The following is a 15,947-nucleotide window of genomic DNA, read 5'->3' on the forward strand; positions in this document are numbered from 1 at the left end:
TGGAACATCTGCTGGATGTCCGCTAAGATTGCGATCTTCTCCTTCCGGAAGCACAGCAGAACCCCGAGAAGAGTATTGTTGAGGTTGGGGCCTGTGAGGAGCACGTCATTTAGGGAGATACCAGCACACTGAGCACTGGAGTCGAAGACCACCCTGATCTGATTGGGCTTTTGTGGGTGGTAAACCCCAAATGTTGGGAGGTACCAGCACTCCTCACCTTCTCTCAGCGGCGGTGCTACTTTAGTATGTCCATTAGCGAAGATCTTCTCCATGAATGCTATGTATTGTTTCTGCACCTCAGGTTTCCTTTTCAGGGTATTTTGCAAAGACGTGAACCACTTGACTGCCTGCTCTTTGTTGTTTGGCAAGTGCTGGCATGGTTCTCTGAAAGGTAGTGGGGCAACCCAGTTATTTGCTTTGTCTCTGAAGACCTTGGTGTCCATTATTTTTAAGACGATGGCGTTTTGTGCTGATGGAGCAAGTTTATTATCATGCTCAGTTTGAGCGAAGACTGAATGTCCCAGTGTCTTGTCAGTTACTTTAGTACACTTGTTAAAGCCCTGTTGTGCTTCCTTGATACACATGAAGCTTGTGCAGGGTTGTAAAATTGAATGGCGGCCACTCTCTAGCACATTGGTCTTGAGTGTGTTAACTGTTGGTTTGTGTACATTGCCAAGGCACACCTCTCCTATCACCACCCAGCCCAGATCCAGGCGTTGGGCAAAGGGGGCGTTGTGTGGTCCATTGACTTGCTGCCTGACCTTGTGCACCTGGAGAACGTCTCTTCCTAGTAGTAGGAGTATTTCTGCTTTTGGGTCCAGTTCTGGGATGTGCTTGGTGATGTGGTGGAGATGCAGCTGGTGTCGCACAGCGCTTGGCGTCGGGATCTTGGTGCGGTTATTCAAAATTTCATTGCACTCGTTCGCTGATGACACGGCCATAGTGGGGTGTGTCAGGAATGGACAGGAGGAGGAGTATAGGAAACTGATACAGGACTTTGTGATATGGTGCAACTCAAACTACCTGCATCTCAATATCACCAAGACCAAGGAGATGGTGGTGGACTTTAGGAGATCTAGGCCTCATATGGAGCCAGTGATCATTAATGGAGAATGTGTGGAGCAGGTTAAGACCTACAAGTATCTGGGAGTACAGTTAGACGAGAAGCTAGACTGGACTGCCAACACAGATGCCTTGTGCAGGAAGGCACAGAGTCGACTGTACTTCCTAAGAAGGTTGGCGTCATTCAATGTCTGTAGTGAGATGCTGAAGATGTTCTATAGGTCAGTTGTGGAGAGCGCCCTCTTCTTTGTGGTGGCGTGTTGGGGAGGAAGCATTAAGAAGAGGGACGCCTCACGTCTTAATAAGCTGGTAAGGAAGGCAGGCTCTGTCGTGGGCAAAGTACTGGAGAGTTTAACATTGGTAGCTGAGCGAAGGGCGCTGAGTAGGCTACGGTCAATTATGGATAACTCTGAACATCCTCTACATAGCACCATCCAGAGACAGAGAAGCAGTTTCAGCGACAGGTTACTATCGATACAATGCTCCTCAGACAGGATGAAGAGGTCAATACTCCCCAATGCCATTAGGCTTTACAATTCTACCGCCAGGACTTAAGAACTTTTTAAAAGCTATTATTAATGCTTTTTGAGATAGTGATTTAGATGCATATCATATTTTTTACTGAGTTAAGTATTGTATGTAATTAGTTTTGCTACAACAAGTGTATGGGACATTGGAAAAAAAGTTGAATTTCCCCATGGGGATGAATAAAGTATCTATCTATCTATCTATCTATCTATCTAAGAGCGGAGGGAGACAGTTGACAACTTTACCATCCAGCAACTCAAGCTGGAAGCCTTCTGCCTTCCTCCCATATGTTTCTACGCTGCCTGAGCAAGTTCTAAGGTAGTATGGGAACTGATTACTCCCTACGTTGAACAAATCAAAGAACTCTGGTCTGACTAGTGAGCGAATGCTCTGGTTGTCCAGAATTACATAGGCTTTGATGGCCTTGTCTTTGGCTCCTTTAGGGTACACCTTAGTGAGGCAGATCTTTGAACAAGAACGGCTTGACTGACCTTGACCACAAACTTCTGTGCAGCTCGAGCTGACGACAGTTGTCTTGGAGTGATCCTCTCCCTCCCTGCCGTCCTCTTGTGAGGGTGAAGGAGCTTTGTCAGTTTGTGGTAATGGGCCGGAGTGCATGGCTCCATCGTGATTAGTGCTATTACATTCCAAGCACCTCACGGGGATTGTACACTCTCTAGCGAGGTGAGAGATAGAGGAACAGCATTTAAAACGTATTTTTTTTCTCCTTGAGAAGGGCCATCCTCTCGCCAAAGGGTTTTTTCCTAAACGTTCTGCATTTTTTGAGGGGGTGGGGTTTGTTGTGCAAAGGACAATTCTTGCTAGGGTCATTGTTAGTTGTAGAGATTTCAGTTTTACTCACTGAGACAGGTTTATTGATGTTAAAATTATTCGAAGTGGATTTGACTGGCTTGGTGTGAATTGTACTGCTACCTTGATTCATGAAGCTAGGGTCGTTTCGATTCTTCGCCTCCTTGCACACAAACCTAGTGAAATACTCAAAGGGAGGAAATCGACCATCGTTCTTTTCCCTTGTACTCTGAGCCAACAGATACCCACCTTTCCTGCAGCCCAAATGGAAGTTTGTCTACGATTAGTCTAATTCCATATGAAGTATCTAAATATGACAGGCCAATTAAATAGCCATCTTCTTTAGCGCCTTCAATTTCCAGGAGTAGATCTCCGAGCTCTCTTAGCTTAGGGTGTTCTTTGGCTGACACCTTAGGAAAACTTTCCAGGCGTCGAAATAGTGCCGTTTCAATAATTTCAGGGACCGCATAGCACTCCCGAAGTCTCTCCCATGCTTTGCGTAAGGCTAGCTTGGGGTTGTTGATGTACACTGAACGTATGCATCTCACCTGTTCGCATGATTCTTTTCCCAGCCATTTCATCATAAGATCCAACTCTTGGGTTGCTCCGAGCTGGACTCCATGGATAGCATTGGCGAATGAGGAGTACCATGCACGGCAATTTTCAGGCTTATCGTCAAACTGGTATAGTCCCGAAGTGACGAGATCTCGTCGTGCTAAATACTGTGCCATGGGTTCAACTGCAAGTAGCATGCTGGCTGGGGGAATATGTCGGCGGGTATATGACTGAGGGTGTACATTTGTTATGGGATTTGCTGTTCTGAATTCAGCCTTTGCCTCTTCTCTCGCCAAATCTGGTAAGTTTGGTGTCGAGAAGTATTTGTCATCAGCCCTTTCATTCTTGAATTTGTCGCGAAGTTGCAAGGGTAAATTGTCTTCCCCAGATGGATGTGATGCAATTAGACTTCTCTTTGACTCCTCATGAAATGGGATATTAGCATATAAGTATGGAGAGGAAGAACAACTCTTCAAGTCCATTTGAGATCGGACGTGGTCGCTTGTGCGTTCCAATCTGGTCCTTTCTGAAGTAGATTTTACTTCTTCCAGAACATGCATTTCTTCAGCATTTTCTAATATCTCTGCTTCCACCCTGGCAGCTTCAGCTTCTCAGTGTAGCGTCAGCTCTTCTAACTCTGCTTCTATCCTTACCCTTTCCAACTGGTTTTCAGCTTCCCTGGCAGCCGCTTCCTTTTGGTTTTCGGCTTCTCTGGCAGCCGCTTCCATTTTCAGTTTTGCTACCTGTTCAGCGTATGACGCTCGCATCTTAGCAGTTTCTGCTTTAGCTCTTGCGTGGGCAGTCTTATTTGTTGATGCCCTACTGCTCCTGGCGCTGGATGGCAACGACTTGATGCTGGATCGCGATGCCATCGTAGCACTTAAAACACCTGGTAATGCCGCCTTTTCACTGTAGTGTTCTCACACAGGTGTAAAAACTCTGAACTAAACACCAAGTATAAACTGGTCAATCAGGCGCGATCCCAGTAAGATTAACCGTTTACTGTTCACTCTTCCACATTAACGTATGGTGAAAACTGTTGATAAAACAATACAAAATATATACAGTATTTGTTTCCTTCTTGGCATCACATTTACATCATAAATACTTGCAAAAATAAAACTACAACAAACTATATTACATTAAAGTACAACATACAGTCAGAATCTACCTACGCCATCAATTGCTTTAAATACACTTCAACACAAACTATCCGCAACTCTTTAAATAACAAGGAACATAAACTTTATCAACTATCATTACTTTTAACAGAATCAGCGTTAACATTTTTACTGCAACATATCGATTATCTTATGAACTTATGACATTGCTTCTATTATGTTTCTAATGCGTAGAAAGAAAACTTCTCTTGTGCTGATCCTGCACACACAAGCCCCCTCCTTCCCCTTTCTCCAAACCGGTATTTTCCCACAGGACGCAGCGAAACCGGGTGTAACGTTATCGCATGCTGCGATATATCACAGACAACGAATTTACTTTCAACAACCTTAACTTTAACTAGAAAATGATTACAAACGAATTACTAAAGTGAAAATATAATAAACTAAACGAATGCCTTAAGGGCAACACACCTTTGTTCCTCTGAAGTACTGATATATTGGAATTTAGTTTCTCCTCCTCAAATTTCAAAGTGAACTCGATCACATTGTGGTCACTGTTCCCCAAGGGTTCCTTAACCGTAAGCTCCTCTTTCACCTCCGGATCATTGCACAACACCCAATCCAGCACAGCCGATCTTCTAGTGGGCTAAACAACAAGCTGTTCAAAAAAGCAGTCCCTTAGACATTCTACAAATTCTCTCTCGAGGTTTAGTACTGGCCTGGTTTTCCCAGTCCACTTTTATGTGAAAATCCCCAACAATTATCATGACATTGCCCTTCTGACACGCCTTTTCTATCTCCTGCTATAATTTGTAATCCACATCCCGGCTGCTGTTTGGAGGCCTGTATACAACTGCCATTAGGGTCCTTTTACTCTTGCCATTTCTTAACTCAATGCATACAGACTCTACACCTTACAATCCTACGTCATCCCTATATTATTTCTTTTACACAGGGCCACACCACACCAACCCTTCCTGCCTACTTCAGTATTGCTTCAGTATTCACAAGTGAAAAGGATCTTGATCAGGATGAGATCAAAGTAGTTGAATTTCCCCATGGGGATGAATAAAGTATCTATCTATCTATCTATCTATCTGTGTGCTGGACAATGTGGAGATTAAGGAAGAAGAAGTGCTGGATCTTCTTAAAAACATTAAGAATGCTAAATCCCCAGGGCCGGATATGATACACCCCAAGTTGTTGTGGGAATTGAGAGAAGAGATCACAGGAGCATTAGCTATGATCTTTGAATCCTCTTTGGCTGCAGGGCAGGTGCCGGAGGACTGGAGAATGGCAAATGTAGTTCCCTTGTTTAAAAATAGGTAATAGGGAGAAACCTGGGAACTATAGACCGGTGAGTCTTACGTCGGTAGTATGCAAACTACTGGAAAGGATTCTTAAGGATAGGATCTACGAGCATTTGGAGAAGTACAGTCTACTCATGGATAGTCAACATGGCTTTGTGAAGGGAAGATCGTGCCTCACGAGCCTGATTGAGTTTTTTGAAGAGGTAACAAAAGAAATTGATGAGGGTAGGGCAGTGGGAGTGGTCTACATGGACTTCAGCAAAGCATTTGACGAAGTCCCTCATGAGAGACTCATCCAGAAAATCACGAGGCATGGGATAAGTGGAACCTTGGCTGTTTGGATAAAAAATTGGCTTAAAGGAAAAAAGAAGAGGGTAGTTGTGGAAGGAAAGTATTCTGCCTGGAGGTCGGTGACTAGTGGAGTGCTGCAGGGATCTGTCCTGGGACCCCTGCTATTTGTGATTTTTATAAATGACCTGGGTGTAGAGGCAGAAGGATGGGTGAGTAAGTTTGCGGATGACATGAAGATTGGAGGAGTTGTGGATGGAGCTGTAGGTTGTCGAAGGTTACAAGAGACAGGCTGCAGAGTTGGGCAGAAAAGTGGCAGATGGGGTTCAATCCGGACAAGTGTGAGGTGATGCATTTTGGAAGGATAAACCAGAAGACTGAGTACAGGATTAATGGTCAGTTACTTAAGATTGTGGATGAACAAAGGGACCTTGGGGTTCAAATCCATACATCCTTCAAGGTCGCTGCACAGGTTGATAGGGTAGTTAAAAAGGCCTATGGGATACTAGGCTTCATTAACAGGGGGATTGAGTTCAAGAGTAGAGAGGTCATGTTGCAACTCTACAAATCTCTGGTGAGACCGCACTTAGAGTATTGTGTTCAATTCTGGTCACCTCATTATAGGAAGGATGTAGAAGCTATGGAGAGGGTGCAGAGGAGATTTACCAGGATGTTGCCTGGATTGGAGAGCAAGTCATCTGAAGCAAGGTTAGCAGAGCTGGGACTTTTCTCTTTGGAGCATAGAAGAATGAGAGGGGACTTGATAGAGGTCTACAAGATTATGAGAGGCATAGATAGGGTGGATAGTCAGTACCTGTTTCCCAGGGCACCAATAGCAAACACCAGAGGGCATATGTACAAAATTAAAGGAGGGAAGTTTAGGGGAGACATCAGGGGTAAGTTTTTTACACAGAAGGATGTGAGTGCCTGGAATGACTTGCCAGGGATGGTGGTGGAGGCTAAAACATTAGGGGTATTTAAGAGCCTCTTGGACAGGCACATGGATGAAAGAAAAATGGAGGGTTATGGGGTAGTGTGGGTTTAGTACTTTTTTTAAGGATTATATGGGTCAGCACAACATGGAGGGCTGAAGGGCCTGTACTGTGCTGTAGTGTTCTATGGTTCTACTGACCTATCTTTCTGATACACCATATATCCTTGGACATTCAGCTTCCAATGGCAGCCATCCTTTAGCCAAGTTTCAGAAATAGCCACAACGTCATACTTGCCACCTGTAGCTGAATTTCAAGATCGTACATTTTATTTCTTATGCTGTGTGCATTCAAATATAACACTTTCAGTCCAGTATTAGTTGCTTTCTGTTTTAACTGCACCATGCCTCTAATGCCCCGTAACTCATCCCACTGGCTCTGATTATGCCTCATCTCCTGCCTGTACTTTCTATCATCTCTGTTGCAGGCTATCTTTGATTTATTTCTGTTTTCCCCTTCTTCAGCCTTAGCAGCCCAGTTCCCACCCCCTGCCAAATTAGTTTAAACCCTCCCTAACAGCTCTATTAAACCTGCCTCCTAGGATATTGGACCCCCTTTGTGTTCAGGTGTAACCCTTCCCTTTTGTACAGGTCATATCTCCCCCAGAAGAGGCCCCAGTGATCCAGGAAACCAAAGCCCTGCTCCCTACGCCAGTCTCTCAGTGATGCACCATCAATAATTCACTCTGAGACGTAAGAAGCGAGATATCGGCTTTTATTGACTGGAAGAATGAACAACACTACATCCTGGAGAATGAGGCCGGGCTCAGGCCTCAATCGCCTTTATACAGGGGTCTGTGGGAGGAGCCACAGGAGCAGTCAGCAGGGGTCTATGGGAGGAGCCACAGGAGCAGTCAGCAGGGGTCTGTGGGAGGAGCCACAGGAGCAGTCCAGACAGGTATATGTAGTTCACCACACTCAGCCACACATTAATATGCCTGATCTTTCTATTCTTGTGCTCATTAGCACATGGCACTAGGATCACAAGATGCCAAGTGTTCCCCTCCACAAACTTCTGTCACCTGCCCTGTTTTATTCCCTAATGAGATCTAGTATCGCTCTCTCTCATTGGGACTAATATGTACTTATTAAGGAAACTCATGAACACATTTGACAAACACTTCCCATCAAGCCCTTTTACAGTATGGGAATCCCAGTCAGTATGTGGAAAGTTAAAATTGCCCAAGTTTATGCTTCTTGCAACAGTGCAGTCTACAGATTTGTTCCTCTGAATCCCATAAGTGGCACATTCTTATTCCTCCATTCTACCCATAAGGCTTCACTAGACAAGTTCCAGACTCTTTCCTGACTAAGCACTTTAGTAATGCCCCCCCTCCCACTTCTGCATTGTTAAGAGTTTTTTCTAACACCATAATGCAGTTCATGTCATACAGATTTACTGCACATTTCTGGTTCTTGTTACTCTTACCCATACCAGTATAATTGCTTTTCCAATTTAACATAAGAAATAGAAATAACGCTACATGTCTTCTCAAATATCTTTTGCTATTTGGTAAGATCACAAGTGCATTTCATTTTTCTGCCTGTATTTTGGGACCTTTGACACACCTGCAATCCAAAGATCTATTCCAGTTTACAATGGTCTATTAAAATTGAATTCCACAACTCCATTATTGAGTGGGTTGAATTTAGGGATCTTGTATATTGAGTCATTGAATAGTACAGCACAGAAACAGGCCTTTGGCCCATCAAGTCCCTGCCAAACAATGGACCTACCTTGTCCCATCAACCTGCATCCAGACCACATACTTCTCCGTACCTTAAGTGTTGCAATTGAACCCATATTTACCACTTCTTGCTGGTAGCTTATTCCACACTCTCACCATCCTCTGAATTAAGTTCATGCTCATTTACCCCTTAAATGTTTCACCTTTCACTCTTAACCCATGACCTCTAGTTTTAGTCTCACCCAACCTCAGTGGAAAAAGCCTGTTTACATTTAATCTGTCAATATCACTCATAATTTGGTCTTCCTCTATCAAATCTCCTGTCATTCTCCTGTATTCCATGGAATAAAGTTTTAACCTATTTAATCTTTCCCTCCGGTCAAGTCCTGGCAACATCTTTGTAAATTTTCTCTGCCCTCTTTGAATCTTAATTATATCTTTCTTGTAGGTAGGTGAAGAGCACACAATATTGAAATTAGGCCTCACCAACACCTTAATTAATGTCAACGTATGTCCTGTACTCAATACTTTGATTTACAAAGGCCAATGTGCCAAAATCTCTCTTTACAACTTTATCTACTTGTGATATATGTGGAAGGCAGTTAATATTATAGCAAAATTATATTAAATGCAAAAAGTCAAATAGGAATTCTGCAGTGTATCATTCAGAACTATTTTTTTCTTTTTTAATTTACTTTTTATTGAAGTTCATCATCAAACAAACATTTCCATAAGCTATATTTCAGATATTGTACATATATATCATAGAGTCATATATGCCACAAATCTCCACATAATATTTATCTGGGGTATACACTTATAGAAAAGAGAGGAAAGAAAGAACAAGTGAAAGGAGAAAACTATATACAAGTAGGGAGTGATCTTTTTTTTACAACATAATGATTTGTGAGGATAAAATCAGGCCTATGAGGTGTTATGTAGTTAAATCATTTTTCCCAGTATAAATTAAGTTGTTCCAACTTATGATTAACAGATGCTGTTTTCTTCTCCATTTTGTAAACGTCCATTGTAATTTCCATCCATGTATTTAAGGTTGGGCTCTCCTGTGATAACCATTTCCTAGTAAGAGTCTTTTTACCAGCCACCAACAGTATATTCATTATATATTTATCTCTTTTCAACCATTCTTGAGGTATATACCCAAAATATATGGTCTTTCTTTCTAAGAGTACTTCACATTTAAAGACGCCTTGTAGGGCATTGTGTATCCCACTCCAATAGTCTTTGATTACAGGGCATTCCCAGAATATATGATAATGGTTTGCATTTTGATTTCCACAATTTCTCCAGCAAACAGGGAGGTTACTATCATTATGGGATTTCTGAGAGGGTGTAATAAAATATCATATCCAGTTTTTCCATCCAAACTCCAATTAACTGAATCAAATGCCTTTACAGCATCCACACTTATCGCTATTGCTTGGATTTAATTTTTATTGTATATGATCTATAACGTGAAATGTCCTTTGTATATTGTCTTGTTCTTGGCATTGTTGTATAAAACCTGTCTGATCGTTATGTATCAGTATGAGTAGAAACTCTTCTAATCGTTTGGCCATGATGAAGGTAAATAATCTATAATCTACATTAAGAATGGATATTGGTGTAAATGACCCCCATTCCATTTTATCCTTGCCTTCTTTCGGTATAGCTGAGATTATTGCTTCCTTCCAGCTGGGTGGCATTTGTGCCTTTTTTAGAGCCCAGTTCAGTGTGGGGAGTAAAATAGGAATGAACTCATTTTTTCTTTTTCAATCTTTTTATTAGTATTAATAATATTATGAACAAAATACAATTGATATATTAATAAAGGGATTACAAACATACAAATTCCCATTACACATGAAAGAATACATAAGCAATGAATACAATATAAATAAGTTTTCCCGAAACATGAACCATATAGTATATATATGAACAAGGTAAATCTAGATATTTCATAATATATAATATAAAAAAAGAAAAAAATATATATATGCAAAATTGACTAACCTACTAATCTAATATCTAAGGAAAAAAAGGAAGCAAAAAAAGAAAAAAAAAGAAAAACTAAAAAAGAGAAAAAAAAGGGCTGTTTATAATATCTCACAAGAATACATAAACATCAATGTCGTCAACTCCGATCCTCTCAACATAAATACGATTAAAGCTGAAAAAACCAATAAGCTTGGAACAGGGTCGTATTACATCATATGAAAATATTGAATAAATGGTCTCCATATCTTTTCAAATTTAATAGAAGTATCGAATACACCACTTCTAATTTTTTCTAAATTTAAACATAACATAGTTTGAGAAAGCCAATGAAATACAGTGGGAGGATTAATTTCCTTCCAATTCAACAAAATAGATCTTCTAGCCATCAAAGTGAGAAAAGCAATCATTCGACAGGCAGAAGGAGATAAATGAAGTGAGTCCATCATCGGTAAACCAAAAATTGTGGTAATAGGATGGGGTTGTAAATCGATGTTCAGTACCGCAGAGATAATATCAAAAATATCTTTCCAATATTTTTTCAGAAGCGGACATGACCAAAACATATGAGTTAAAGACGCGATTTCCAATTGACATCTGTCACAAATAGGGTTTATATAAGAATAAAAATGAGCTAATTTATCCTTGGACATATGGGCCCTATGTACGACCTTAAATTGTATTAATGAATGTTTGGCACATATAGATGATGTATTAACTAATTGAAGAATTCTATCCCAATTCTCAATAGAAATAATAAGATTAAGCTCTCTTTCCCAATCATTTTTGGTCTTATCAAGGGGCACTGAACATATCTTCATAATTATATTATAAAGTTTTGATATAAGCCCTTTTTGAAAAGGGTTTAATTCAAACAAACTCTCCAAAATATCTGAAGACACAAAATTTGGAAACGTAGGAAGTACCGTACTTTAAAAATGCCTAACCTGTAAGTATCTAAAAAAATGAAATCTAGGCAAATTATATTTATTAGCTAATTGCTCAAAAGACATAAAACAATTGTCCAAAAATAAATCAGAAAATCTTAATAAACCCTTAGTTTTCCAAGCCAAAAAAGCTTGATCTATAATTGAAAGGTGGAAAAAACAATTAGATACAATAGGAATATTTAAAACGAATTGAGTAAACCCAAAAAATTTCCGAAATTGAAACCATATACGTAAGGTATATTTAACTATCGGGTTGTCAATTTGTTTCGGCAATTTAGAAAGAGCAAAAGGGAGAGAAGTCCCTAAAATAGAACCCAGAGCATAACCTGGTACCGATTTAATTTCCAAACTCACCCAATGAGGGCCAAAAGGACCATCCCATTCTTTCAACCAACATAACAAATATCTAATATTAACTGCCCAATAATAAAATCTGAAATTGGGTAATGCCAACCCACCTTCCTTCTTTGTCTTCTGTAAGTATGTTTTATCTAACCTGGGATTTTTATTCTGCCATATATATGAGGAAATTTTTGAATCAACATTAGTAAAAAAGGATTTCGGAATAAAAATTGGTACCGCTTGAAAAATATATAAAAACTTAGGTAAACATTTTTAAATTGTTTGTACCACTCTACCGTATACCCATCTAATCCTGGTGACTTGCTTAATTTAAGCCTACTAATTGCAGCTTTTAGTTCAACTTCGGTTATGTCAGCAGTCATCGTTCTATTTTGTTCTTCGCTTAAAGTGGGTAACTCCAGAGAATTCAGGAAGGTGTCATTTTGGGTTATGCTTCCCCCTGGAACTTTGGAATATAGAGTTTTGTAAAACACTTCAAAAAGCTTCTTGAATATCTCTTAGTTTATTTTTTTTTATCATTTTTGTTCTTGGATCCCTAATTCTATGAATTGTATTTTCTGCTATCTTTTTTTTTTCAGTTTCCACACCAGTACTTTCATAGACTTAAGTACACTTTCATAATGTCTCTGTTACAGAAACATTAAATTTTTCCTGATTTCTTGCATAGCCAAACTATTAATTTCATTCCTAATTTTTAAAATTTCCTCTAACGTATCCTGTGCCAAATTCAATTTGTGTATTTTTTCTAGTTCCTTCAGCCTACTTTGTAATTCCTCTGTTTTATTCCTTTTTTTTTCTTATATGAAGATATTGCTATAATTTTCCCTCTTAAAACAGCCTTCAGAGTATACCATAGAATGGGAGGTGAAACCTCTCCATTATTGAATTCTAGGTAAAGACCAATTTCTTTTTTAATTTGTTCCTTAAAGTAGGGATCATTGAGTAGACTTGAATTTAGTTTCCAAATAGTATTCTTTGGTTGTAAGTCAAAATCAACAGATAAATATATAGGTGCATGGTCACTTACATCTATTGTCCCAATTCCACAGGTGTTTATTTTGTCTTTGTCTTTTCCAAATGTTATGAAATAGTCTATTCTTGTATATATAGAATGGGGGGGGGGGGAAGAATAATGAGTGTAATCCCTTCTGTTGGGGAAAAGGTCCCTCCATATATCAACTAGAGCAACATCCTCAATAAGTGTATTAACTTTGTTATGTAAGGATTTTGTTTCATAGGTTTTTCTATTGGAAGAGTCTAACTTTAGTTGTAAACACAAAGTACACTGCAGATGCTGGGGTCAAAGCTTTGTTTATTTAAGTCTCCCCCACATATCAGGAGACCTTCTGTTTCTGTTACCATAATATTAGTAATTTTCTGAAAGAAACTAGTATCACTTCCTGGGAGTGCATATATATTCAATAGAGTAACTGAATTTCCATCTATATTCCCCCTTACCAAAATATATCTTCCCTCCTTATCTCCCATTTTGAATACTTCTTCAAAATTTAGCTTGCTTGAGATAAGAATAGCAATTCCTCTCCTATGTCCTGATTTATATGAGGAGAAAAACAAATTAGTGAAGCCCATTCTCTTTAGTTTTCCATGCTCATTATCATTCAAGTGAGTTTCCCGTAAATATACTATATGGGCTTGTTCTTTTTTCATTTTGGATAGAATTTTACTACATATGATTGGATTGACATTAAAAGAAATGAATTTTACTTTGTTCTTAGCCATGTGTATTTATCTGTCAATATAACATTGAAATTAGCAGAATAAAACTTAATCTATGTACTCCCTGAACAAATAAGAAACAAGAAACACGAATAATAAAAAAAAAGGCAATGAAGTTGTGATTCATTGTCTGTAGTAGATGACCCTGGGTTGAGCTAGAGGGAACATCTAGGTGTGGGGGATAGCCCTTCCTACCTGTGAGTTGAGGGCCCCCATTGCAGTACCCATAAAAGTAAGTGAACAAATCTGTGTCCATTACACAGAAAAGATTTCCCTGTGTATTTCTCCCATATATACAGGTTTCCCCTGCTATCCAAAGGTAGAGCGTTCCTATGAAACTGTTTGTAAACCGAAATGTTGTAAAGTGAAGAAGCAATTACCATTAATTTATATGGGAAAAATTTTTGAGTGTTCCCAGACCCAAAAAATAACCTACCAAATTAAAGCAAATAACACATAAAACCTAAAATAACATGAACATATAGTAAATGCAGGAATGATATGATAAATATACAGCCTATATAAAATAGAAATATTGTATGTATGGTGTAGTTTCACTTATCAAAATTGGGAAGACAGCGAGCCAAAATCGATGTGGAAAAAAAAATCGGCACGTATGCGCATGCACGCACAACTGCCCACACAAGGCTTCACGGTCATGGTAGTCTTTCTTGGGGTAACACACGTACAAAGTGGGTGTCTTTTTTTCGTAAAAGCGAAAATCCTCTTTGGTTAGTGAAAACAGGGACTAATGTAGGTCCTTTGTAACAGCGAACTGTCACAAAGTGAACATTCGAAAAATGGGGGCCACCTATATATATATATATATTCTCATTTAGGTGGGGGAAATGTTGTGAATGAATGAATAAAAAAGAATAATTGAGTAATATAAAATCCACATTATAGTAAGTATTTCTTCAGATAGGTATAGCACTATCTATTTTTGCTTCCGTTTAGCTTATCAACATTTTTAAAGTTAGCCAAACATTGTGGCTTTTCTGGAGGGGGTGAGGGCTGTCTTCAGAAAACTCACATTCTCTTCCTGATATACTTCTCTTGCCCTCCTCCTGTCCCTTGCTTTCTCAATTCTCTCACTATTTCCCAAGCAGAGCAGGATAACTGCTCAGCCAGGCTTTCCCTTGGTTTGATCCCGCTGACAGGCAACCCTCTGGCCTTCATGTCTGTAGTCGCCTCTTCCACTGTCTGATACAATTGGATCCCATCTTCATAAAACACTCGCAGTTTAGCAGGGTATGGAGTTTGGAATCTAATCTTTCCTTGCTTTAATATTTGCTTTACTTCAGATTATTCTTTACATTTCTGCAGGACTGCCAGGGGGGTATTCTTGATCAAAATATATTAATTTCCTGTCCAAAAACACCCTCTTCTTTCCCCAGGCCCTTTGTAGAATCTCCACCTTGGTACTGTATCGAAGGAATCTAATTACTTGGCTCATCTTCTCTGTCTCCAGTAGGCCTTAGGGCGAGTGCACAATGCGCCCTCTCAATTTCAAGCTCTATAGTCGAAGGAATCTCTAGCGCGTCCCGCAGCAACTTGCGTACAAACTCCATCATAGGCAAACCCTCTGCTCCTTCGGGAACATTGTATAACCTGATCTTTTTCCACCATGATCTTTCCTCCTGGTCAAGCAGTTTACTTTCTTGTTGATTTAACATTTTTATCGTCTCACTTAGTATCTGTTCCACGTTTTGCACATGATCTTGCACCTTCTCAATTCGTGTCTCTGCCACCGCTATTTTTTGATCGTTGACTTCATATCATTTAGTTTCTGTTTTATATCTTTTTGGAATCCCTGTATCTCTTCCAGAATTTTTATCATATTTGCCACTTCGCCTGAACGAGGCCCATCGTTAACTTCGCTACCACGTGTTCAGGTAGAAGAGCTGCTCGCTTGCACCCCTCTCATCCATAGGCTCCTCAATGATGCATTTTTTTTTATCTCCATTCTTTTTTCTCATTCTTGCCCCCTTTATCAATTCAGATATTTTCGAAAGATCTTATATTTAATGGATTAATGGGACAAAATATGTGTTTTTCCAGAGGAGCTATTGACTGAAGCTGCCATTCTGGATGATGACATCACCAAAACCCCCCATTTTTTATAATTGATACAAAACTTTCAAAACCTCAGCCATTTTGAGCTCATCGAGAAGTCCCCAATTTGTCATCTTGTAAGTATGATAATTGTGTTTCTAGTAGTTTTATGAGTAAATGTGCAATAATCCAATTTTTTTTTAAAGGGTCAAGCTGACACCGGGATACTACTTTGTAAGCAGAAACACTACAACCTATCCTGACAGCAATATCCTACCTTCATTAATATAACTAGATGAATTCCTCAACTGCATTGGTATGAGGAATGCATCTTATTTGAAACCTGCAACATTAATGTGACACATGCACATTTCCAAGCTAATGTTATGCACATCAATTTGTTTTTTTCTCTTTTAGGAAAATTTGAAGAAAACCATAAGACTATTCCTGAGAACTGTTTGACAAAGCTTACGGATGATAATCAGTCAAAGATG

At 39.5% G+C, this 15,947-nt stretch overlaps 1 long non-coding RNA gene across 1 annotated transcript in view; it reads left to right on the plus strand.

The window, feature by feature from the left end:
* LOC140732398 (uncharacterized) overlaps nucleotides 1-15,947 on the plus strand; it is a 45,934-nt gene that overhangs the window by 21,913 nt on the left and 8,074 nt on the right. Inside the window, exon 2 of the long non-coding RNA XR_012100069.1 lies at nucleotides 15,460-15,590. This is a non-coding gene — a long non-coding RNA (uncharacterized lncRNA). The remainder of the gene's footprint in view (nucleotides 1-15,459; nucleotides 15,591-15,947) is intronic.

Source organism: Hemitrygon akajei, chromosome 8 (assembly GCF_048418815.1).
Source record: "Hemitrygon akajei chromosome 8, sHemAka1.3, whole genome shotgun sequence".
NCBI classification, from domain to species: domain Eukaryota; kingdom Metazoa; phylum Chordata; class Chondrichthyes; order Myliobatiformes; family Dasyatidae; genus Hemitrygon; species Hemitrygon akajei.